This window comes from Castor canadensis, chromosome X (assembly GCF_047511655.1).
Source record: "Castor canadensis chromosome X, mCasCan1.hap1v2, whole genome shotgun sequence".
Classification (NCBI taxonomy): domain Eukaryota; kingdom Metazoa; phylum Chordata; class Mammalia; order Rodentia; family Castoridae; genus Castor; species Castor canadensis.
In genome coordinates this window covers 43,871,068-43,898,534 of record NC_133405.1, presented here as the reverse complement: position 1 = coordinate 43,898,534, position 27,467 = coordinate 43,871,068, and positions in this window count along the sequence as shown.

Sequence of the window (27,467 nt, the reverse complement as noted above, 5' to 3'; positions counted from 1 at the left end):
AATTGTATGCCTGAGTGTTTTAAGTCATCCTGGGGTTATCCGTAATTTTTCTAGGATTCTGAAGAGTTTTGGAGCACTCTAACCTTGAAATGTTTCTGAGCCTGATATACAACAATAAGAAACCCATTACAGACAACCTACCCAAGATGGTTGATGTTGATTGTGAACTTGATTCAACTGAGAAATGCCTAGGAGATTCATAAAGACACCTCTGGATGGTTCTGTGGCAGTGTTTTCAGGGACATTAGATTATAAGGGCTCTGATCTAATGACTGGATTAATCCTTTGATAAAATCACACTATGATGCCATTGTTGGGAGGTGGTGAAAGGTAGGAGGTGGGGCCTGGTTGGAGGAAGTAGGTCACTGGGGGTGTGTCCTGGGGGGCTGTGTCTTGCTGTATTCCTTTGCTCTGCCTCCTTTCTGCCGTGAAGAAGCTCTCACTCCACTTAGGCTCCTACTGCCATGATGCTTTGCGTAAATGCACGTGGCCAAGTAAGGAGGGACTGAAATCTCACAAAGCATGAGCCAGTGTAAATCTTCCCTCCCTTAGGTTGTTTCTGTCATAGTGATGAAAAAGTAACTACCACATTACCACACTTCCAGCCCTTCTATGCAGACTGCATTTGCAGTCAAACAGACTTAAGTTCTCAGTTCTGTTCTATCGTTCACTAACTATGTGACCTTGGACACACATGTACAAGGAGGGAGAGATAAAAAGAAATTCCTTTTCATAGATAATGAATTTCCAAAGATTCTGGCCTCTTCGTACTAGAGGAAACAGACAGAAATGTATAGAAACACCATAAACACAAGCATTACAAATGCAAACACAGGCTGGGCATCACATTACTGACTCAATTACCTTGAGCAGTGTTGCTGTTGGCAACATGGTCTTCAAAAATTTAAACAACTCTTGAGAGAGTTCTGAACACAATAAAGCCTAAATTTCCTTCCATTTACATGTAGTTGTATTCCTGGAAATTCCAGCCTAGGCTAAAACACTACAAAAATACTTAGTGTTTATGTGTAAAGCAGAATTATGTTCTTCTAGGCATGGATAATTAACAGATTTTTAAACTGCATGAATAACAGAATGGGAGTGGCATCAAAAGCTGGGCAGAATACAGGGCTTTCTTCACCGCATGGGACTGTCCAGCCTATTGGGATGTCCCCCTTCCAAGTCCCTTGTCCACTAAGTGCTCCCCCAACCTGTGGAGCCATTCCCTGCCTCATACACACTCACCTGCACACAGAACCACTGAATTAGACAGACACACACACAAAGTCTCAAGAGGAAACTGAGTCAGCGCCCTGGTATTTATTTTAGGACTAGCTTGGAAGAGAATGACACAGGATAGAGACTGAGAGATGAGGGGATATGGAGAAGGGCCTTAAAATCCTGAAAATTCCACCGTGTTTTCAGCTTGGTGAGACACACAGGGACAGGGGTAGAGGGGGCATACAGGAGGAGAGGGAGAGAAAGGTGGTGGTGAGGGCACTATTCAAATGTTGAAGATTAGAGGAAGGCTAGGAGTCATTGCCAAGGAGGGAGCTGGCATCAGAGCCCAAGCCCAGAATAAAGTTCTGGAAAGGCAGCAAATCAGAGACCATGGAGACAGACAACAACCAGAATTTAAGTAGCAGGCAGAGCAAAGAAAAAGGGTCTGAGTATAGGCAGGTGTCCGGGGTGTCTGTCAGCAAGCTGAGTATGAGCATGGACTCAGGTCACACAAACCTAGGTTCAAATCCTGGCTCTGCTGCTGACTGCAGGATCATGTAACAATTACTGCACGTCTTAGAGTCTCACACTCCTCTCATTTGTCAACAGACATACTGACAGTGCTCGCCTCCTCCTCACATGGTGGCTATGCCAGTGATGCCGGCGACTACATAGGAAGTGCTGGCCCACAGGACACGCGCTATGTAGACTAGCGGTGATGATTCCTGTGTTTCCTGTCTTTTTCCCTGCCTGCATCTCAGTGAGTAGCATCACTGTCCACCTGCTCAGTCACCCAAGTCAGGAACCTGGCGATGATCATTGGCGTCTTCTAAACTCCTCATTCCTCACAATCTTGCTGATGCTCCCCCCGCAATTTCTCTTGTACCCACCACTTCTCTTCCATTTCCGCTGCCTGTGCTTCCAGCTCAGCCGCCCACTATCTCTGCCCTGTGTTTGCAACCCCTGCAGATGGTGAGAGGACCTGTTCTCCTGGGGCTCTACCTGGGTAAAGTCTTGGTGGCTAGCTTCCAGTGGGGGAGATGTGTATCCAGAATAGGTGGGAACAAAAGAATGAAACTATGGTGTGGAACATAAGAGTCTTAGCAAGCAGCATCACACAGCAAAGCAGGCAATAGAGTAAGGATTAAACCCAGAGACCATGGAGGCTAGCTTCCGGCATCTGGAGTCTAACTTTGCCACTTAGTAAGTTACTTTACTTCTCTCTGCTTCTGTTTCCTCATCTTCAAATGCAATAAAAAAAATAGGACCTATTTCAGAGAGTTGTAAAGATTAAATAATTTATTACATTTGAAGAGCTTAGGATGGTGTCTGGTGCATAGTGAGCATGAAAAGCCTTCCTCCTTTCTTCCTTTCTTCTTGTTTTTTTTTTGGCAGTATAGGGATTGAACTAAGTACTAGGGCCCCCTGCTTGCCAGGCAGGCACTCTACCACTTGAGCCACACCCCCAGTCCTTTTGCTTTTAGTTTGTTTTTCAGATACGGTCTCACGCTTTTGCCCAGGCTTGCCTTGGACTGAGATCTTCCTTCCTCTGCCTCCCAAGTAGCCCAGCATAACCGGCAAGAGTCACCATATATATAAGCTCCTGACTTATAGGCACCAGACTGGATTGAACTAAATTCCTCTCCTGCCACCCTCCTCCAGCCCTCCTGAAGACAGCCATCCTCAGGTTTGCATGACAGACACCCTCAACCCTCTCCAGTATACTCTGTCCCAACTGAACCATTTCCTTTGCTTCCTGGTCTTTGAGGGTGTGAGACAGTAAGTGTAGAAAACCAAGTGCCCAATGGAAGGCAGGAATTGCTGTATATTGTTAAGGGTTCAGAGGCATCTCTTCTCCAGGCAAATGAGTTTCTATTTCGTCTGACTTTATGAAGATACCCTGACAGGTAGGAAGAGGCCAAGGAACTGTCAGTTTGAAATGCTTATTTAACAGCAGTACTATTGTGGTCGGCCCGGGTCACCTGAGCCAAGGGCTTGATGGAGCGCGGAAGCAGTGACAAGAAAGCCTGGTAGAGAGGTTTCAGGATTGGGTCATCAGTCGTGTGAAGGCTGAGGTGTTGTACCAACTGCAGGCCATTGTCAGATGCAGGAATTGTGAAGGACAGGGCTGAAATAAACAGCAGGTTTGTGTTGCTGTTTGTTTGTTTGTTCTTGCAGTACTGGGAATTGAATCCAGAGCCTCACGTATGCTATGCCACTTGAGCCATGCCTCCAGCTCTTTGTCTGTATTTTGCTTTTTAGACAGGGTCTCACTAACTTTTCCCGGGCTGGCTTTATACTTCAGTCCTCCTGCTTCTGCCTCCTGAGTAGCTGTGATTATAGGCGTGTACCACTGTGACTGGCTAGTTGTGTTTTGATCACTTTCCTGGATATGACCAAAGATGTAGATGGTCTGGAGTCTAAGTTCACACGGTTCCATGGATATTCATCAAAGAGCTTGGCAATTATCAGAATTAGGAAAGTTCTACATAGTCACAAAACTGACACTGACAGAGCTAGAGTTCATGAGTTTTCTCTCTACTAGTGTATTGGGTCTCTGTTGGGGAGGTATAGCAGGTCTGACAGAAATTCATGCATGAATGGTTGCAGGGACAACTGCTAGCAAAACCCTGAGATGTGTAAGCTGCAATGCTCAGAGGACAGTAGGAGTTTGGCATTGTCACTCCAGAAGACACCATGGACATAGGAGCAGGGTGAACCCGAGAGGTGGGGCTCCTGGGCACCACTGTAAGGTTGCTGGCTAGAACATTTGCATAATGCTGTGTGTAAGCCCTTATGTACACCTCAGTGTTTATCAGTTTTCCAAACATCAGAAAATGAGGTATGTCCATGCTGGGGCCAACTAAATCATGTGAATTGACTGAGTTGGGGTCCACAGAGATGCCCAAAGTCCCCTAGTTTACCAAGATCCTAGAGATAGTTTTCAGATGTTCCCAGGTTTTCCAGGGTCCAGCACAATGTGACTCTGTAGGGATAGGGTCTAGGGCATCCAGAGCAGAATCTGGTTTGGTTGCCCACTTACTAGCAAGCAGTGCTGGACTTCTTGTTAGTCAGGTAGACTAAATGGATACTTAGAGCCCAGAAAATTAGGTGTCCTGTATTTGTGTGTGTGGGGGGGGTACTGAGGTTTGAACTCAGGGACTCACACTTGCTAGGCAGGCACTCTACCACTTGAGCCACTTCCGCAGCCTTAGAGCCCCAGAAAGTTGAGCCACAGGAAAAGTTGAACTTTAAAGACCCTACCCAGAATTTTGCAATTAGGGAAATCTAGAAATAAGCCACTAGAATTTGGGCAAAATTGTTTGGCTTAGTTTTGCTTTCATTTTGAATTACACATGAGAAGGGGGACAGCATAGATTTTTCAATGCCTAAAGGCCTCTGAAAGTACAAATCAGGCTTTGACAATAAGTCATATAAATTTTGAATGGTGACTGTTGATGGCTCTGTGATTCTTTGGCAGTTCCCTCCTGGCCACCAGCTCATACAACTGCGCCATCTAGTGTTCATGCTGTGCCATGGGGAATGAGTAGTTAACCTGCGGCAGAATTCTTCCAGCCTCCTATTTGGGAGGCAGGAAGGGTAGAGGAAGGATGGGGCCTTGTGGCAATGGTGGAAAGATGAAACCTGGCCTTGTTGTGTGACAGTTTCACACTTAAGCTTCTGTTCTAAGAGTTTTAGCAACTAGGACTTTTTCCCATTTCCCTTGCTATGCCACAACCCGTCCCCACAGACACACAGATACACCCATCCTGATTCCTAGGACAGAGGTGTACAGAATTCCTAACATCTGGAGTTCTTGACATTTAGGTGGCCTGAAACCCTTTGACCGACCCATGAAACCAACAAAATTCCTACTTAGGATTATGTTTTTAAATGCCTACCACAAAATACATAGGAATAAAAAGGAAACCTACTATAGTGGAATGTGGTTATCTAAATATTCAGTTTTTTGTAGTACTTGGGATTGAACCCAGGACCTTATGCATATTATCTTAGCGCTCTGTCACTGAGCTACATCCCCAGTTCCTGCTTGTCTAAATATTAAAAATGAATTTGTGATATAGCAATATATGTGCTTCATTACCACACATTGAATAACACAGTCTAATAGCAGGTCACTAGTGTCATCATTTCGAAGCAGTGATGAGCATAAGTATTTGAAGACACTGTAGTGCAGCTTTTGTAATGCGATATGCACCCATCTGTGACTTCCACTGATAACAAAGTCACAGGTACTGCTAATGTCACCATGGGTTGTTGTTTGTGTTCATAATGGCAGGAAATGCTGTGTTGAATTGAAGAAAACTGAGGATGGAGGTTAATAAAGACAAAAATGTGTCTTCTGTGCCCAAGTTTTCAGATTCCTTCTACAGATGAACCACATCTGTGGAGGTCAAGTGAAGAAGTCTCTGCCTCAAGAGCCTCTCTTAGGAAAGGATGAAGATTGCAACCTTGGTTACGCCCTTGGAAGGCTCTTAGAAGAAGGTGATCAACTCCAGGTGTGGTGGCACACACTGTAACCTCAGCTACTCAGAAAGTGGAGGCCTGCCTGGGCAAAGTTAATATGAGACTCAGCCTCAAAAACAAGCTGAAAGCAAAACGGGGCATGGCTCAAGTGGTAGAGCGCTTGCCTAGCAAGCATGAGACCACAGGACTGCAATAAATTGTAAGGATGATCAGGAGTTCCACACCCTAAAAGGGAACTGCCAGCTAGCAGAGCACCCCTTTCCCCATGTCTTACTTCCCTAGAGTCAGGCTCCTGCATAAGAGTGCTGGGCCGGGGCCAGAGATGGTTGCAACTTTAGATTTAATTTTTCTAGGGTCACTTCCTCTTTTCTCCAGAGGGTGGCACAAAGGCAGAGTTGGAGAACCCTTGACAACTGCAACCTGAGGCACCACCACCTACAGAAGAGCAATCCTGGCCTCTCTGTGGCTAACAGCTGACAGAAAGTGCGCCTGCCAAGAGAGAAATTTACCCTTTGCTTCCCTAAAACTGCAGGTGATGACTCTGAGAAGCATGAGTTGGAGACAACTTGTTTGACTCCCTGTGATGTAGGGTTTGGAGGCTAAGGCTAGCCCCACCTAAGAAGCAAGAAAGCAGTTGGGACTGAGGTTTGGTCCTGTGGGGCTGAAGAGCAGGCATTCCTACTGAGAGACACCTGGACCACAAAAAGAGGAGGGCCAGCCGGGTGCCAGTGGCTCACACCTGTAATCCTAGCTACTTGGGAGGCTGAGATCATGAGGATTGCCATTCCAGGGCATCCCTAGCAGGGAGTTCACAAGACCCCATCTCAACCAATAGCTGGGCATGGTGGTGCACTCCTATCATCCCAAGGTCCAGAGAAGACTTGAGAAGGGGAGGCTGGCCCCATCCCAGCAAAAAAGTAGATCAACACAGCACACTCAATGTTAACTGTAAGTACTAATCTGGGTGTGGAAAACATATAGATTTGAATGATGTCTTACAAAGTCCCTTGTTGATAAAGAAAAAAACTTGCAAAGACATACAAAACATTATTTCCCTCTCTTTAGAGGGAGAGAAATGAGAAAGAATTGTCCACGATTAATGTTATGCCTTTTGGAACTTCTTACATTTTCTTTTGCCATGTGTGAATTACAAATGTTGAGAAATACTGATGGGTTAGCAGTGATTATGAGCCACCCAGGATCACTTTATATCTTTTTGTATTTGAAAAGGAAAGGCTGTGAATTGGGACCTTTGATCCCTGCATTTCGTTCTGAATGCTATGAGGTGTGGTGCACATCTGAATAGTAACCAGGGCTGAAGACATCTGAGTGCAGGGTACAGGGGAAGACGTGTTTATCTGTATCCTGCTGTTTTGCCACCCAGGAATGGGGTTGATCTGTTCAAATGTCCAAGATAGTGTATCTCATATTATGGACAGTGGGTTAACTGCATCAGAATCTCTTGGAGGGGCTGTTTGAAAAGGCCCTGGATCCCAGACAGGTCCCTCTGGGCAAGAATTTCTGTGGGTTGGCCCCAGGGACCTATATTTGTAACTACCTCCATAGGTCAGCCTGAAGCGCTCTAAATTGTAAGACTCATGGTATAAAGGAATCCCAGAGTCATTTGCTTCAAACAGACTAGAGCTCATACTCCAGTTCAGCCCCTCCCCAGCTATGTCTGAATCCCTGACCCCAACATGTACACACCAGCTAGTGAGGACTAGTCTACTTGCCACCCGGACTCTAGGCTCTCCTGTGACTCAACTCTGTCCCAATTGCACATATTCAATTGTCTAGCTTCCTGGGGGAAGAGGAATGCCTTTCCTCAGTGCGTAGCAGGTCCCCTTCTTCCCTTTACTTAAGCACATGTGCAGTTATAGCTGGTAGGCAGCCATTTTGTCTCTTCCTCCCCCCAGGCCCCTATCATGCAATAGCTGCCAATCCTCCGCCCCAAGCATGGTTGCTAGGTGGTTGGAATTTGCTGCTCTGACCAGTCAGGGGCCTGACATTGTTTGCTTGGTTATTGCTTTATCCAGCTCACTGCCCTTTGAACAATGTCTATTCAAGTGCACACATATGCTCAGGTGCAAAAGCCTCTCTAGGTTTCAAAGTGCAGAGAAGATGTAAAGAGGATAATAACGGTGCCTAGCTAATGGGATTGGGGTGATTATTTCACAGGATAATGTATGTGAAATATCTAGCATGGCTAACTGCTGTTATTAAATTAGATGTAGGATCCCCTTTCTAAAAAGTATGGGTTTTTATTACCTCCCAAATCCATTCCTGTCTCTGGGACTCAGTGTCCAAATCCACACTGTTTTGAGAACAAGTTTAGGTACATAATCTCTGCGATTCCTCCTAGCCCTACCATGTCAGAATTCTCTATTACAAGTTCTCCAAAGAAGCTTCCCAGGTCACTGTTCGGCAAGAGATGCTTCTGAGCAGGATCTTGAAGGATGAGTAAGAGTCTAGTTGCATCAGAGTGGTTCTTGTCCAAGCAGCTGAAAGCTGACCTCCTATGCAAACCTTACTTGGGCCTTGAAGCTATTTAACTGTCCCCACCATCTTTCTCCTCATTGCTCCAATCTGTACAATCAACCTCATTCTCAAAAACATTCCTCTGAAAGGCCTTTTACATGCGAGCTCCCCTAGCTGGTATGGCTATCCCTTTTCATATCCCCCAACTGTGCCTTATAAAGAGTAGGTAAGGGTTGTCTCTCAGTCTAGCTAACTAGTGAGAGAAAAAAAACCAATGGTTTTCAAACTTTAATGTGTATGAGAACTACTTAGGGACTTAAACACATGGATTCTCAGATGCCACCCCAGAATATACTCAATCAGTATCTTCAAGGTTAGGGGTCTGGGCATATACCAGGAGCTATGGTTTGAATAAGGGTCCACCAAAGTCCATATGTCTTGGTCCTAGGGTTATGGCATTGCCAAGTGCTAAGGACCTTTATAAGGTGAGGCCTAGTGGGAGGCCCTTAACTTGAGTCTTCGAAGGAGATTATGGGATCCCAGTGTCTGGTCTCTCTATCTATCTCCTTGTCTCTGTTTCCTGGCTCAAGATGTGATCCTTACCGTGACACATGCCATATGCTCCCACCATAGTGTGCCATCCTCACCAATGGTCCAAACCAATGGAGGTGCCTGATCTTGGACTATACCTTTGTAACTGTGAGCCAAAATAAACATCTCTTCACTTCATAAGCAGCCTGTCTCAGGTATTTTGTTCCAGGAAAGCAAAGCTAATATGCCAGGCATCAAAAAGCACAGTTGGTCCATGGAACACCTGCAATCAGACTTACCTAGGGTACTTGCTTAAAGTGGAGATACCTGGGGTGGGCCCCAGAGCTAATGAATCAGATTTTTGAACTTAGGATTGATTATGTGATTGTGCCAGAGCAGTGCTTCTTAAAGTGTGTTCCCCCAATCCTCCACAGAATCAGTATCACCTGAGAACTTGTTAGAACTTCAAGTTCTTAGGCTCTATCCTAGACCTACTGAATAAAAAATTCTGGGGTACACTTTGTGCTTTTACATGACCTCCATGTGATTTTGAAGCATGTGACATCTGCTAGGGATGAAAGTCTGTTACTACTGCCTCCTGAAGAGATTCCAGCAAGCTTAGGGACACACACGTGCTGGGTTAAGTCTCTTTCAGGGCTCCTCTTTTTGATAGGGTGGCCATTCTATTAATTGACAAGGTGAATTTGATCAAAGTACATTATATGCCTGTATGTAAATATCACAATGAAACTCCTTTGTACAATTAATTTATGCTAATAATTCTTTAAATATCCCATTTTCTCTAAAAACAAAAGGAGAGCTACCTGTCTCCACAAATCATGGGTGAGCCAGAACAGGGTGTCAATTGGATGGAGGTGAATAAGGCCTCAAACATATTTGGAGTCAGAGGAAGTATCAGCTCTTCTGAAAAAGACCATTCAGGGCATGTTTAAGCTAGAGAAATGAATGAGACCCCCAGGTGATATCTCACAATTCCCCAAAATCTTTGTGATTCTCATTACCCCATTGTTAATTCAGGAATGTTTGCCACTTTACATCTGAGGATGTCATGTCCTACCTCAGTCAGGACACAGCTCAGGAAGTCATTCCTTGTGCTTTCAAATATGCATCTTACAGTCTTTTATAATTATCATTTTTAAGTATCACTTTCTATATGCCAAGAACTGTACTGAGCACTTTATACAGATTATCTCATTAAAATTCTTACCTCACCCCTATGCAGCATGCAAGAAATTGAGACTCAGTAAAGCTTGCTCAAGGTCACACTGTTGGTGAGTGGCAGAGCTGAGATTTGAAGCTAGGTTTGTGTGATTCCAGAGCTCGTGCTCTGAACTGTTCATTCATTTTCCCAATCATTTATTCATTACTTATCCAATCAAGTATTTATTGAATCAATAGTAAGGGATAGACACAGTCTAGGTAATGGGTATGTAGTATTGAGCATGAGGAAAATAGATTTAAAAATTCCATGGTCTCAAAGAGCTTTCACTCTAATGTGGAAGACAAACAATAAACTAAATAAATTAGTAAAGTATCTAGTACATAAGATAATTGTAAATGCCAAAGGAAAAACAAAAAGCAGAGAAGGATAAGGCAGACAGGAAAGATCTCATTTAGAATGCGACATTTGAACAACAGCCAGAAAGAAGTGATGGAGCAGCCATGCAGACATCTGGGAAAGAAGAATGAAGGATCCTCAAGTGCAGACTCTCTGAGATGACCGAGTTCTAGTGTACTAGAGGAATAGGGAAGTGACCTTTGTGATTGCCACAAAAAACAACCTCACAGTTTTTTTACACTTGCCAGTCCCCCTGCCTTGAATGTTCTGGAATTGAGTTTGATGAGCCTTTAAAAACTCTGCAAATGTGCTAAAAATCATTCATATGTGCACTTCAAACGAGTGGATTGTATACTATGAGTATTATATCTCAATAAAGCTGTTTTTAAAAATAGTGGACTTAGACCATGGAAGAAGCAGTAGAGGTAGGGAGAAACAGTTGCTTTTGGAATATGATTTGAAGGCAAGGTGGACAAAGTTTGCTAAGATATTTGACATGGGGTGAAAAAGAGAGGGATCAAGATAAGTCCAAGTTTTTGATTAGTTAAGCAACTTGAAAGGAGGAATTATCTTTAATTGATAGCAGGAAACCTATGTGACCAGGTGTTTGGGGGGGGGGTAGAGATGGAATTCACTTTTGGACACATTAAATATGAAGTGCTTATTAGGCATCCAAATAAATAGTAAAGGAGGCAGTCAGAAGTATGAGTTTCACATTCATGGGAATGGTTCGGCCTGGAGATATAAATTTGAGAGTTGACAACACAGGCTTAATATTTTTCTATGGAGTAAGAATAACTCTGCCACATTGTTTCCCATGGATGTGATGGTCCTGATGTAATCATTCTAGAACAGGGCCTTATGGAAACCATATCTTGAGGATATTTCAATATGTCTTAAAACAACACATTAGTTTCTGTCTTATGGATGATACTATTCATAAGATGTGCCTGTATCCTTGAGACATTGCATATTCCAAAGGGAATTATTAAAGAGCTTAACTCCAAGAAAGTCTGAGATTCTTCCTTTCATTCATCTTCATTCTGATTTCAAGGGAATTGTGTGCTTCCCACAAGTTCAGGATTGTGAATACTCAGCCCCTTGAAGTGATCTGACACTCTGCGCCTGAGCAAAAAGCTTGTGATCGCTGCTTAGGTATTGTCAGCATCCCAGCACAATCCTTGACTCAGTTCTCTTCTTATTCATCAAAAGTACCAGGATATGGGGAGGTGAGATAGAGGGCCTCATCCAAACATTATCTTCAAATATTCTGAGGCTCATGGTCAGTAGTTTCCAGGATGTTGCAGGATGTTAGATAGAAGGAGTATAATACCTTAAAAAGGATGTAGACTCCCAACAGAGGGAAGGGTACTGGGAACTCATTGTTCTTTTTCCAAGAACTGCACTTCTGCTTGGCTAGGTAGACTCTGTGGTCACTTTGGATGACTTCTAGGCCCAATTCACAACAAAAAGCTGAGGTAGCCGAAGGTCAAAATGACTAAGGACCTTTGCCACAAGTGGCAAGGATTTCCAGCTAGTTGTGGCCAATTAAAAGCAGAGATGTTAGATTAAGAAAAATTCTAGTTGTTCAATTTGATCTCTAAAGTGTATGCTTCTTGAGGACTGAGACTGGGTCTTGTGAAGTTTCTCTTCCAAGGACTGGGGTGAGCTCAACCTAGTAATATTAGTTAAGACAGCCAGTGAGGGGGAAAAAAGGATACCTCTCTTTCTTTCTTTTTCATCCTGAGACAGTCATGGGCAGGAAGAGAAAAAGCAGAGGGTTCAAATTATGAAACCCAGAAGGTCAAGTCCAGCAAACCAGGTATAAACTTCAATTGCAAATGGTAAGAGTTCCAAGAAAGAGTGTTCAAAGTCAGAAAGGTACTGACATGGCAAACTTGAACCAATGATAACATCCAACCCAAGCCCCCAAGATACCATCATCTGAATTTTTCCTATCCCTTCCAGTCTCTATCTGCCTGGGAAAGAGTACTAGATACAATGACAAATGTATAATATGGACAAAATATTGTGGGAATTCACCCTCCATTCCAGTAATGTATTCATGGCATGCTTGAAATGCAGCCAAGTCTGTCCCTTTCAGGAGTGGTTTGAAAAACAGGAATCAAGATGAGGGAAAATAATGATCCTCAAGAGCTGCTGAATGTTTCTGCTAGACATGAAGGGACCAAGAACTTTGAGGTGCTTGGTGTATGCCTACCCCACCTGGTGCCAAAGAAGAGCTAGATAAGTAACCACACATAGCTTATTATGTTAAGGTCTCTGATAAAGGGTGCTGACCAGTGGGGTGGGAACGACCAGATGGGGGATCACTTCTAGGGGAAGACAGGCAGCTTCATTATATATTGAACTTGAAACACAAGTAAGGCCCCGACAGGTAGTGGGAGCAATCTGAATGAAGGTGAGGAGTCATGGCCCATGAAGGGAACTAGAAAAAGGTCAGCATTCTTGGAGGACCTGGATTTGGAGGTCAAATCACAGAGCAGTGTTTTTTCAAAATGCACTTTGGAACCCACCATACTGTTGGAAAATCAATTTGGTGAGTCATGATCAACATTTATTCAAATGGTACGAACTATAATAGAATAAAATGTAGTGCACTACCTATAGCAAAGGAAAGAATTCTTTTGTGAAACTTTTAGCTACTTAGATACGTATTTAGATGGGGTGTTCTGGGTTGCAACATAAAATTCATTTTGTACTGTGTGTTGCTGTCCAAAAAAGTTTGAAATCTACTGTCACAGGGGGTCTTGTCAGCCCTGCCAACACTTTTGGCCATTTTCCTGTAGGCTGTGGCAAAGTATTGAAAGATTTTAAGCAAGGTAATGACATGATCCAATTTGTGTTTTGTTTAAAAGTCTAATCATCTTAGATCAAATTAGCCATGGAAAAGGTGTGGAATCAAATTAAGTGTAGATTGACAGCTGATCTTTTCAAAATGAAATGTTCAAGCTAATTTAATCTATGTTTCACAAGGAAGATACTTCAGCTTATACAGATCCATTTATTTGACAAATGTTTTTAGAGTGCCTATCATGTGTCAGGCACTGTGCTAGGCATTGAGAATGCAATGTAATGATGAACAAAATTAACATTGTGCTCACCTTCAGGTAGTTCAGTTTACTGTAAGAGACAGTAAACAAATAAGCCAACAAAAAATTCAAATGAGTGTGACAAGAGAAAAATGACAGGGCACTGTGAGGGAGAAAAGTGAAGCAGGAGTATAGCGTGGAATAGGGATTTAAATTGTGGAGTCAAGGATAGGCTCTTTGATGAAGTATTCTTCAAAGCAAAGTGTGCCGGCAAACAGCATCTTGGACAAAGGACAGCAATTGCAAAGACCTAGAGCAAGAAAAGCATTTGGCATGTTTGGGAACAGAAAGGAGACTGCTATGGATGAACTATGGTGACCAAAGTTCAACAGTGGCACCAGATGAGACAGGAGATGTAAGGAGGTCAGGTGGAGGTCATTGTGTGAGGTTTGAAGCAGGTGAAAGGCAGGATAAAGCGTGGAGTAACTGGCTGGCACTCCAACACTTACCAGGGTCTCTGGCACAGGCATGCTTGGAAAAATTAAGAGGAATGATGTGTAAACAGCACCACTCTTTCTTTACAGGTTCCTGCTCCAGGGGAAATAAGCCATTATTCCCTGGGGATTTGCCTGGTGGAGTGTTCAAAAGTGTCTGGCAGGATTCAAGAAGTTGGAATTTTCCTCTGCAAACTTTAATAGCAAGCTCTAAATTGCACAAATCCAAAGATACCATTCAGGTTCTTTGCTTTTTGGGCCTTCATTGCTCCAAAGTACCAACTCCTAGAGTCTTCCTTGAACTCAATAAACTCACACTCCTCTGCTAAGGTTCTTGACTCTTGTTGTGATGCTAACAGTAAGTCAAGACAGGTTGGATATGTTAGAGGAGGTCTGTTTGAGATAGAGGTTCTTTAAGCTGACAGTACCATCTGTTGCCTCAGAATCCCAAATAGTAGCCCTAGATTCTGTAATAAATGAGTGTAGAGTAGTGGCTGGAAGAGGGCCATATGGTATAGTCCATTCAGATGTCCTTTCTCACGGTTTGTTCTAGTTGGCATTCTCCTTCTGTGAATGTTTTATAAGGGTGAGGGGTTTTTTTGTTTGTTTTTTAGCAGCCTGTAGTTTCTACAAAGGTTATCTGGCTCCAGTGAGCATGGGACAGTAATAGTGTAAATGGTGGTTGCTAAGGAAGAAGGTATCTTGAGAGATGCATTGCAGTGGTTTGAGGGCATCTATATTGTGCTGAGGGGAGTGGACCAGTTGTGTTTGGTAGGAGTTGTAGCAGAATAGGTAGCCCTCTAATACAGGTGCTCTCAATCAGAGGAGAGCTTTTCCCCAGGGCTTTTGAAATGTCTTGAGGCATTGTTGGTTGTTACAAATGGATTAGCAGAGGTGCTATTTGCATCTAGTAAGTAGAGGCCAGGGATGCTGGTATACATTTCAGGATACACAGGGCAGTCTACCCCTGGTGAAATCTATATTAATAGTGCCTCAATTGAGAAATTCTGCTCTAAAATCTGGTTGATATGCCACATGTGGTCAACAGTCTGGTAAAATTAGGCTGTGAACAGGTTAAAATGGAATAGCACCTTTCAGAATCAGGAACAATTGAGAGGTATAGCTAGTAATCACATGAGTGTGCTGAAAATAAATAAAATTATTTATGTAGTGCTGGGTGGTTTCATGACTTCATCTCTTATGCTCCAGTATGAGTGGTCTGAAATCACATCAATATCAGGTAGCTTTGGTGGCCAAAAGGCACAGACTCCAAAAGAAACTTCCCAGACAAGTAAAAGTAGAGGTCACAAAGTTTTTCTGAGATAGGATGGTTCCAATTGCAATAGAAAAGGCATGGATTTTGTTTGGGCTCAGGTGATGAAAATTTTGTGAGTATAGTGGTATAGATACAAAAGTTTAGGATATAGACAAACCCCATTCCTGTATGATCAGTCTGGTTTGCTAGGCAGTCTTGGTAGAGCAGTAAGTATTGAACTGTTGCTACTTCCCAAGAAATCCTAAAGAATAGCTAGACAGGATAGATTGGCTTAGGTGAGTGCAAGTTCAGACATAGGTCACTTGGTCTTTGACATCATGGGAACACTGGCTTAGTAAATCTTGACTAAGGAATTATATTTCAGGGCTTTTAAATAAGTACTTCTCGTAGTTTGTCCTAAGAGGAATAACTGAGAATATCATCTACTGACCATGTAGTGTTATTGTCTGAATGCCTGCATCTCTGCCCCCACCCATCCCTAAAGCCACAAATGGAAAGCTAGGGACCAATATTCTGGCATTGGTGATGGGTCTTTTGGTCATGAGGGCAGAGCACTTATGAATGAGATTAGTTCCCTTCATAAAAGAGAGACCAGAGAGCTGCCTTTCTCCTTCCATCATGAGAGGATGAAACCAGAAGGCACCATTGAGGAACTAGGCAAAAGTCCCTTATTAGACATCTAATCTACTGCCACCTTGATCTTGGACATCCTAGCCTCTAGAACAATGAGAAACAAATTTTTGTTGTTTATAAGCCACTCAGTCTATGGTATTTTGTTATAGTTGTCTAAATGGACTAAGACACTGGTTATTTACAAATGAATAGGATGACCGATTATTATAAAGGCCAAGAACATGGTAATACACTCATACTAGCTGGGAGGTTCCTTTAGGATATTTTCCATTTGTTAATTTCCTTAATACACATGAGATTATAAGCAACAATATTAAAATGAAGTTAGTATTAGAGAAAGGAGAGCTTTGAGATATTTTTCTTCAAGAGAATATTGAATTTTTTACATGCTGCCAATAAATAATTCAAAAAGGAACTAAAGCAAACAACTGCATTTATAAAAGCATCAAGAAAGGATAAAATACTTAGGAATAAACTTAACTTAACTGAGCAAGAGCAAAGCCTGAACACTAAAAGTAGAAAACATTGTTGAAAGAATTAAAGAAAATTAAAATAATGGAAAGACCTGTGATGTTCACGTATTGGAGGAGTCAATATTGTGAAGATGGCAATACTGGTCAAAGTTACACACAAATTAGCTATAATCCCAATCAAAATCTCAATAGTCTTTTTTGGGCAAAAATTTAACATTTGATCCTCAAATTAATTTAGAATTGTAAGAGGTTTTGGCCAGAAAATTCTTGAAAAAGAAGCACAATATTGGAGAACTCACACTTTCCAATTTCATAAATTATTACAAAGGTAAGGTAATGAAAGCAATATTATACTGCCATAAAATTAGACAGGTAGATCAATGTAATAGAATTGATAGGCTCATTTATCTTATGATCCATTGATTTTTTTAAACAAAACTACCAAGATCATTTGAGGGGAAAATAGTCACATAACAAACAGTGTTGGGACAATTTGATATCCACATGCAAAAGAATGAAGTTGCATTCTTATCTCATACCAAACACAAATATTGACTCAAAAGAGGTCAAAGACCTAAATGTAAGAGCTAAAGCTCTGTGGAGCTGGAGATAGTTAAGTGGTAAAGCCCTTGCCTAGCATGCATGAGGCCCTGAGTTCAATCCCCAGCACAACATTAATAAATAAACAAACAAACAAGTAAATAAGAGTTAAAGCTATGAAACTCAGGAAAAAACTATAAGGGTAAATCTTCATGCCTTTGAAGTTGGCAGTAGTTTCTTAGATATCAATATCAAAGCAATGAAAGAAAAAGTATACAAACCAGACTGCATGAAAATTAAAAGCTTTTGTGCATTAAAGGACAGTATTAACAGAGTGAAAGGGCACATGAAAGAATGGGAGAAAGTGTTTGCAAATCTATTATTCAGAATATATTAAAAACAATTCACGCAACTTAAAAATAAAAAAGCAAACACCATAATTAAGTAAAAGATTAAAAGAATTTGAAAATGGCTTTCCCCAAAGAAGTTATACAAATTCCCAGCAAACACATGTAAAAATTTTCAACATCATTGAATTATTATGAAGGTGAAAATCAAAACCACATTCACTAGGAGGGTGTAGTAATAACAAAAAATCTGAACACAAAAAGTGTTGATAAGGATGTGGAAAATATGGAATGCTCATTCATTGCTGGTGGGAATGTAAAATGGTGCAGCCACTACAGAAAACGGTTTGATGTGTGCTCAATAGTTTAAACATGGATTTACCATATGACTCAGGAATTCCACTTCTATGTATATAGTCAAAAGATTTGAAGCCTGGTACTCCAAAAAAATACTTGAGCACAAGTGGTTATAACAGCACTACTCACAATAAACAAATGTCCATTAACAGATGAAAGGATGGGCAAATTGTGGTTATGTGCATAAAATGAAATAGTATTCATTCATAAAAAGGAGTGAAGTGCTAATCCATAGTGCAACACTGATGAACTTTGAAAACACTATTTTGAGTGAAAGCTAGTCACAAAAAGGTACATTCATATTGTATAATTCCATTTATATGACATATACAGAATAAGCAAATCCATAGAAACAGAAAATAGATTAGTGTTAGCCAGGGGCTATAAGATATATATAAATTGGTTTATATAATTCTTATACCAATGTTATGAGATAGGCATAATAATTATCAGTGCCCCTATTTTATAGAAGGAAATGAGACAAGAGTATCACACAACTAATGAGAGACAGAGCCAGCATTCAAACTCTGGTCCAATTATCCCCCAAACGTCTGTGCTTAACCATCAAACTATACCATACCAGTTGTGCAGGTACTTTCAGAAAGCCTAGGTCTTTTACTTAAGAGAGGAAGAGGGCATTTGATAGGAACTTGGGCTCCACAGGCAGGTCTGCTTTCATGAGTAAAATGACTTCCTAGAATCTGGGCCCAGGACTGACAGATGGGATAGGACCCAGAAAGGCAGACACTATAAAGGTTGTGTTCTTTCCAGAAAGTAGCTAAAAATTGTGGGCTTCCAGTATCAAAAAGCCTGGATAAACAAGGGAAACAGCAGGCAGTGGGTTCAATATAGCTTTTATTGTTGATGCTGGTGAAAAACATGTGAAAACCACTGTTTTGAAAGATCTGAAAAGCTGTGCTAACTTGTTTGGACATTTCCCTGTAGGCAATGGTAAGCTATTGAAAAATTTAAGCAGAATAGCGGCATGATCTAACTTTGTTTTTCATCATGAATTTAACCATATTTTATATAAGTTGGCCAATGGGAAATATCTTTAAGAAATGTCTCCATATTCACCTGCATATGAGCTTACCTCACACAGCAGTTGGAAGGTCAGATTATGAATTGACAGGCATTGGAGATGGAAGGCACATTCTAGGTACATGAAAAAGATAGGAACAGACAAACTGCATTACATATACAGCCCCCCAGCCTCAAAAGGGTTTCACCAGGCAGCCACGCAAGGTCCCTGGTTCTCATGGTTTCTGAAGGGCAGATTATGGTATCCTTGAGTATGTGTGTGAGAATCATCTCATATGCCTAGACTAGATGCTTGAGCAATCGTGCTTCTCACCTCTATTTTTAGGAGGCTAACTTATACCCAGTAACTAGAAATAGTCTCTGGTACTACAAAGATCACTAAACACAAAGTAATTTGGATAAAAATTGGAACCCCAAATACAACAATAGCCAGAAAAGGGGGCAAAGACTGATTTGCAGAGGTGGGAGGGAGGCAAACCTGGGCAGGTTTTTCTTCATTCAGGGAGTCAGTAGCAGCCTTGTGTGTGGAGTCAGTGACCTAGGGTATGACCGTGTTGGTCACATTTAGAAGGGGCATAGTATTAAGATCAGCTTTGGAATGTGTGACTCACCTTCTTTGCTGAAAGCTTGGCTGGGCATGTGACAGGGACAGAGTTTGGTTAAGAGCATGAGCTCTAGAGTCAAATGAATCTGGCTTGGAATCTGTGTCTCTGTCTACTAGGAGGATCTTGGCAACTCTAGTGAGACTCGTGTTTCTCAGTTATAAAATGGGGATTATGATAGTATTTCATACAGCTATTCAAGGAATAAATGAAATAGCAAACACAAAATGCCTGATACTTAGTAATAGCTCAATAAGTGTTAATGCCTCCCTTCTGCTTCCTACTTTTCTCCATCTTCATTGTCATTGGGACTGCACAAAACGGAATCCAGAGAAGTTACTTGAAACATTGTCCTAAGGAATTTCAAGTCAGAGTTATGAAGACATTCCAAAGTCAAGTTGCCAATGCACATGGCGCTAAGTCAATGCAAAAGTTAAATGTATGAATTTAAGGAAGCCTGAAACGGAGTGAGATAGCAAGAGAGGTTGAGTACCCAAAGTGAGGTAGGAATAGGACCAAGAGGAACAACTTTGCCAGAATGTATATAACTTCAGTGACTTTTCATCCAGGCCCATAACCATTTTCATGATTTTTTTTGAAGCACTAAAATAGATAACAGCAAAGTAGACACTATTCTTTCTTTCCCAGACTCCCTCTAAAAGTGAAGGATTCAGGATGTTCCTGCATTTGACTTATGAAGACTATCCTATTGCTGACCAGAGATGAGATGGAAATCCCCAGCGTCAGTCCTTTGGCTGTTACCCTACCAGTATGCCAGGTATAGATCTCACCATACTATCAGCTTGAACCCCACAACTTCTCCCTCTATTAGGGATTTTTTACCCTAGGCCAACTGGGAGGGTCACTGAAGTGCAGAATGGAGCATGAGATCCAAAACAGAGTAGATGCTCACTGAATGACATGGAATAAGGAAGATGTTGATGTCAAAGAACTTCAGGGTTGATGACAGATATCTTGAAATTTCCTAAGTGATCCCTGAGCTCCCATGTTGCATATGTGCCTTACAAGCAGCCAGACATTGTCTTCCATATCAAGCATCCTATCATTTCTCTCTCAACCTACACCTAATACATATACCTGTCTTTAAGACAGAAGGTGCTAGGAAAATTTCTAGGCATTTTTCAGTTTCACTAGGGTATAAACTGGCTATGAAGATGTTCCCAATGCTGGAAGTAAAAGAAGCAGTGAAGGCTAGGCTACAGTTGCTATGGAAGGAGGTGTTTCCAAAGCAAGGAAACAGATGTCATAGGCAACTTCTGCTACGGTGAAGTAGGTGGCTCAATCATGTGGTTTGTAGGTGGTATAGCAATAGAGAAATTCTTCTAGCATTGGACTGATTCAACTGTTTGACTCAAAGCGTGGGTGGATGATACACAGATGAATGAAACTGGGCCAGATAGCTGGGAAGTCACAGAGGCAAAGGATCTCATAAGATAAGTAAAGTGGTGGAAGTCCTTGCTTATCTTTACTCTTCACTTTGCAATTGTCCACCATTCATTTATCATACTTCATCCTCTTCTTTCTGTTTCTGAAACCTAAGCCTTTGTCTGACATTGGACCTTTGTACCTGTTTTTTCTTCTCCCTAAAATGTTCTTTTTATGGCAGTTCCTTTTCATCATTTAGATCTTACCTCAAAGAAAATTTTCCTGATCACTTTGTCTAGATTGACTTTTACTAGTTACTTAAAAAAATCACCCCCATTAATTTACTTGGTGGAATGAATTTATTAACATCTGCAGAGTTATCTATCTATCTATGTCTGCCTACTTATTTATTATTTCCCTTCTCCCAGATTCTAACATCCACATGGTCAAGGACCTTGTTGTTCCTTTCTAATACTGTTCTATATTACCATGATGGTAGGCAATTAATGCATATTTATAGAAGAAATAAATGAATGAGTGGAAATCCAAGTTTGGAAATAAAATGAAATTTTGTGCTAAGACACCCAAGAATGATTTTGTGGCTGTGGAAAAGTCCAAGTTGGAAATGCATTTGAGTTTTGTGGTATTCCAGGAGCATTTCAGTGTAAGGAGCAGAAAAAATTGCTCTTTGATAGGCCTATCATTGCCCTGGGTACATATGTCAGAGTTGTTGTTTGCTAGAAGAATGTCTTATCAGTTACAGAGCTGCCTATCAGCCCCATATTTAAATTTTGGGATAAGCTTCTGCAATCAGTATTGCTAAGTAGTGTTAGGTCATGGACATTCCTCCCCACCCAAGCCCAAATTTGAGGTGCCACTCCACATAGGCAACCTTTTGTGGTCCATACAGAACCACTTCTAGTTGTATCTAGGTCTTAACACTACAGAATTTCATGTTAACTAAATTTCCTCAGGTGAAATTGCTTCCCCAACTATTAATACTCAGTTCCTAGAATCCCTTCAGAAATTCTGGCTATTTGTAATAAAGCAGATAGCAAGGTTTAACCACTAGAAAAAGGTGACATGCAGGGGATAGACTGAAAGCCTTAGAGGTCCTAAGCACAGAAAAGTATATGTTCCTAATTTGTAATTGAAAATAAAAACAATTCAGATGTGGAGATAGGTAGTGAAGAAGTCCAGCGAAGGACAATTTTTCCTGAGATGCTATTTTGGTGGGATTAAAAAAATCATAAATCTCTCCAGATATATTTCTTAGTTTATTGGTACCTCTGCTTTGCTGAGCCACATGCCAAGTGTGTCTGGAAGACAACCCATCAGTAAGCAGCTACTGCATCTCAATTGCTATAAACGTCAGTGATCTGACCGTTCTGTCACTGCATCTGGGACCCCTGAGGAAATGGCAATATAACCTGTAAGAGAGTTGTGATGACCAGTAGCTTCTGTTTACAAACAAAGACATTGATGACATGCAGTAGAGACTTCCTGGAGAATCAGACACAGCAGAAATGACCACTGGTCTTGTCAAAGAACTGACTCCTTCAATGATGCTAGGAGGAATCAGCTTTGCTATGCCATAGCCTACTTGGATAGATCAGAATATGAGCAGAGGTGACAAGTCTTTATGACCATGGCCAGGTAAAGTTCTACCATAAACAATGTCAGAGCAGAGAAATGGTGGATAAATGCTGAGCAGTACTTGGTGAACCTCAGACACCTCTGGAAACTACTCCTGGATGGTTGGCATCTCAGCATCATTATTGAATGAGTTCAAGAATTTCACCTCTGAGCTTTGAAGTCCGCACTTTTCAATGTGAGTCCAAGTGTGGTGCCAATACAGGCAGTTATGCATGTGCCAGACCATGCTTTTGTTTTGCTTTTTAGAACATTTTGGAAAATAAAATAGGATATCATACAGATAGAGAACAAACTGTGCAGTAGGTCCCATAAAATGTTATCATTAAAATACTATTAGCTAACATTTATTGAGCATTTATGATGTCCCTGGTCTTCCTCCTATTCCTATTTTAGAGATTAGAATGCTAAGACAAAGAAAGTATAGAGGTCATATAAATAGCAAGTGGAAGAGCTGAAATTTAAACAGAAGTATTCTCACTATAGAGCCCATGCTCTAATCACCTTTGCTAAACACCTGTCCAATGCTATACCCTTCACTAAATGCTAGATTTATTCAAAGCACTACTTAGGCCAAAAAGTATTATGGTAAATTTGGCTTGCAACTACTTCTTGTCACTTTCCAGAAAATGAACACAAATATGGGCCCCCAGAGGTTTAACTTCATAATGATTCTGCCTCACAGAGCTTATGCCAGAGATTGAAATCCCCAGGAACAGGTATGGGAATCAGGTTGAGATCACTGGTATCCAAGTAAAGGTAGAAATCTTTATACTTCCAAGTTAGGAAGAAACCTGGAGTCTCATCAAACAAAGTGAATGGACCACTGGAAGAAATTGATGCCTTACTTATGGACTGTGAGGTGTAATATGCAAACTGAGCAGTAACCTGAGCCCTGGAGTCCAGGGGAATGGAATGACTGGATTTCAGTGTAAGGGCACTTTCCCTACTCACTGCCAGAAAATCTCTCATGATGGACAGTATTCTATGTGATCTAGGACTAAGGGGGGCACATGAGGCACTGGGTAACTGTGCTATTTTATTATAAAGTGGAAAGCTGAGTTTTCCAGGTGATCAAAAAATAAAAACGCTACAAGTGGAAGAAAATATGAAGAGGTTAGTGCAGTCCATTACACAGTGTTCCCTGGGCCCTCTCCACTTTACATGCATTATTTCATTTAAGCCTTGTGATTACCTATGATGCCTTTTCCTACTGGTATCTTGTTTTAGAGATAAAAGAAAACTTAGACACAGTGAAGTTAAATGATTTGCTTAGGGTCATAGAGCATATAGTGGGGACAGTAACAATCCCAAGTGGACTGAACCCAAAACCTACTCTCTTAACTACTAGCATGGAAGTAAGCCTGACTCATTCCTGCCTCAAAACCCCTGCATTTGCTGTTCCTTCTGCTTGAAACAATGCCCACCAGATTGTCCTATGGAGGCTTCTTTCTCTTTGTTCATATTTCAACTTAAATGTTACCTCATCATAAGGCCTTTCTTTTATTAATAGTATATATAAATTATGCAAAAGAATTTAATTGTGATAACTCCATACATGCATATAACGTACTTTAATCAAACTCATTCTCTCTGGTACACTTTTTATTCCCCTCCCTACTTCCCCACTTTCCCCTTTCCAGTTTTTAGTGTGTCTCATTATGGTATTTTTATGCATACAAATGTAATGTACTTCAATCATATTCACCCTCTCCATTTCCTTTTCCCTCTCCCATTGTTCCTTCCTAAAACAGTCTCCCTTTTACAATGATGTCATACTATTATTATTTTTTAGGTCTAGATTCTTCATATGAGAGAAAACATGTGATAGTTGTCTTCCTAAGGTGGCTTATCTCAACATGATAATCTCCATTTCCATTCATTTTCCTCCAAATGACATAATTTCATTCTTCTTTATGGCTAAATAATATACAACTTTGTATATGTGCCACATTTTTTATCCACTCATTAGTTGTTGGGCATCTAGGCTGGTTCCATATCTTAGCTATTGAGAATAGAGCTGTGATAAGCATGGGTGTGCAGCTGTCTCTATCATATGCTGACTTACATTCTTTTGGATATATGCCCAAAAGTGGTATATCATTCTATTTTTAGGTTTGTGAGGAACCTTCATAATTATTTTAGTTGATACACTAGTTTACATTCCCACCAGCAGTGTACAAGGGTCCCTTTCCCCCCGCCACATCTTCGCCAGCATTTGTTGTTGTTTGTGTTCTTGATCATGGCCATTCTGACTGGGGTGAGATGGAATCACAGGTTTTTTTTAATTTACATTTCTTTTATGGCTAAGGATGATGCACGTTTTTTCATGTATTTACTTTCCATTTGTACTTCTTTTAAGAACTGTCTGTTCTGTTTATTTTCCGATTTAGCAATCATATTATTTATTCTTTGATGTTTAAATTTTTGAGCACTTTATATATTCTGGATATTAATCCTTTGTCTGATGAATAGCTTTTAAATATTTTTCTCCCATTGTGTAGGTTGTCTCTTGATTCCAGTGATTGTTTCCTTTGACTTACAGAGCTTTTTAATTTGATGTAATCCCATTTGTCAATTCTTGTTCTTATTCCCTGAGCAATTGGAGTTCTAGTCAGTAAGCTGTATCCTATTTCTATATCTTCAAGGGTTTTCCTGCAGTAGTTTCAAAGTTTTAGGTCTTACATAAATAATGGCCTTTCTTGTTTACCCAATTTAAAGTAGTTGCCTCCTACCCAAAGTGTCAAATGACCTCATGAAATATCATGCTATTCGTGTTTTCTTAATTGTTTGTTTTCTCTCTTCCCCATCCCAGCAGAATGAAAATCCCATGAAGGTGGGGATTTTAGTCTGTTTTCATCACAGTTATACCACCAGCATCTAAAACAGTAGTGATCAGTATATGGGAGGAAGCAGACAGACATTTGTGAACTGAATGGCATTGCTATGTCATCTCAGATCAGTGAAGCTTTGTATTGGGGAGATGGGAGGTTTTTTGATTTTTTTTTTGAGATGGGAGTTTTAAAGCCTTAATCTGAATATAAGAGCCTACTCACTACTTGAGAGCTCATATTTGATAGCACATGTGCCCCGTGTGTTATATGCTATAGGGTTGAATGTGTTCTTGGTGAGGAGGGCAATGCCACTGTAAATCAGAGCACAGGGATAATGGTGTCATGGTAAATATTTAACCATTGGTTCTTCTAAAGGAGAAACTTTGACTTATAGCATTCACTGATTTTCATGTTATAAGTATTTCCACTGTATTTCAAACCATTAAGCTTCAAATGCCAGCATGGTGTCACTGAACATGGAGTTGGAAGGGATATACACTAACACACTATTATATGTTGTATCCACCATACAGATACCATAGCCATAATTAACCTCAATAACACAAATGACAGTTAAATGTTTAAGAAGTAATAAATTTTGAGTGTTTGCCTTTGTTTTCGTTTATTTTTCATGGTAGATTCATATGATTTAATTTTTAATGATGACTGTGCTTTACAACTAGCTAACAATATTCTTAAAATTTTAACAATTGGCTCTCATGATGCAGTACAAGGCAGCTCCAGTACATGACTGGACCAAACCCCCTTGGGAAATAGGAATAGTTGCTTTCCCAGTCTTTGGGCACACACCTTTCACACTTGTCAATGAGTGATGCATGTGGCAGCTGATTTTAGTGGAAGTTGGAGGGAGAATGTCAACAGCTGCAGCGGAAATGCAGGTAGACTCTTAGTGGGCTCTATCCTAGGGTCTGGCAGTTTTGAAGTTCTGTGGGGCTTGTATTCAAAGGTACAAACCTTTGAGATCATTTCAGAATTATGCAAATGAGGAAAATTATTTCATTCCAATTCTATGCCAGGAACTGAAATTCACTAACAGAACAGAAATCCATTGCTTAGTAAAGGTTCTTCCAAAAAGTAGTGCTAAATATGTGTGGGCTCTGTTGAAAGGTATACTATTGTGCCGGGGCAGAGCGATTGTCCACATTTTTGTGTCAGTAGGAAACATAGATAGTGCTTCTAGAGGCAGCCTGACTGAGTCAATACCTTGACTCTGCTGCTTACTGGTTGTGTGAACTTAGGCAAATTACTTGACATTTTATGCCTCAACATCCTCATCTTTAAATGGGTGCATAATGTTACTCATGTTAGAGTTAATGTGAAGATTAAATTAGTTAATGCAGATAAAACACTTAAACAGTGAGTGATATGTAAGTGCTATGTAAGTATGTGATCATTTTTATTATCTTCCTATTAAGGGACCACAAATGTAACATGCCAACCTCTCTTACAGTCTTGGAGCAGAAAGTCTTCAGGGGAAAGTATGACTACCACAGTGAATTACCAGTGATTTTCAATAGGAGTGGGAGCCTTGACAACAATAAAAGACTGGATACTGAAACTCCACAGTTCCAATGCTGGTTTGTCACTAAGCAAATGTCTACATATACCACTGCAGTCATCGCACTCTTTTGTGAAATGCAAATAAAAGCCTCCAAGAGCCAAGTGGACTCTAAAGCTTATCTGATACTCTGCCTCTGACAAGTTGAGTAACAAGGGCTGAGTAGGGGTTTATCCCTATGCCTGTGGAATTCAATAAAGTGGGATGCTCCTTGCCTCTTGATGTGATATTTGGAATCAAAGAGCAGTTCCTTGAAGTAATTTCTTCAATAAGTATATGTTTGGAAAAAAAGAAAAGTATCTGGTATCTGTGCCCATACAGAAAACCAAATGTCAATGTGTAATAATTCACTCTACAGAGTTGGTGGAGGGAGCCCTGATTTGTAGTATTTGGCAATTTTCATAATGTAAGTGCTTCTATCATAGATGATTTTGAGCAGCCACCAATATGACATCACTGAATGCAGAGTTAGGAAATGATGCACACATTCAGCTCTCATGATCCAGTAGTAGCAGGTTTCAGACTATAAACATAGTCTGAAAGCTGCCAAAGGGAAGAATGAATAGAAGTTAATGGTGGGGTGTAAAACCGAGACTAATTCCTGAATCTCAAGACAAGTTAACTTCAGTAGCATGAGTATGAAGAAGCTTTAAATGAAATGAAAATGAGAGTGGGCAATTATATTTTCCATAGCCTATTCTATTTGTGCTGGCACTAGGTCATTAGGCCAGACATTCAGAGATAATAACTCAGAACAAATAGAGAATGGTGAAATATGCAAGGGAGGATATATAATAGAAATTCCTCCAAGGTGACTACTTTAAAAAATCTTCAAGGACTCCAGGGAGATATTCCTCATCTGGGCGCCAAGGCGGTAGAAGCACTTTCTGGGATGAAAAACA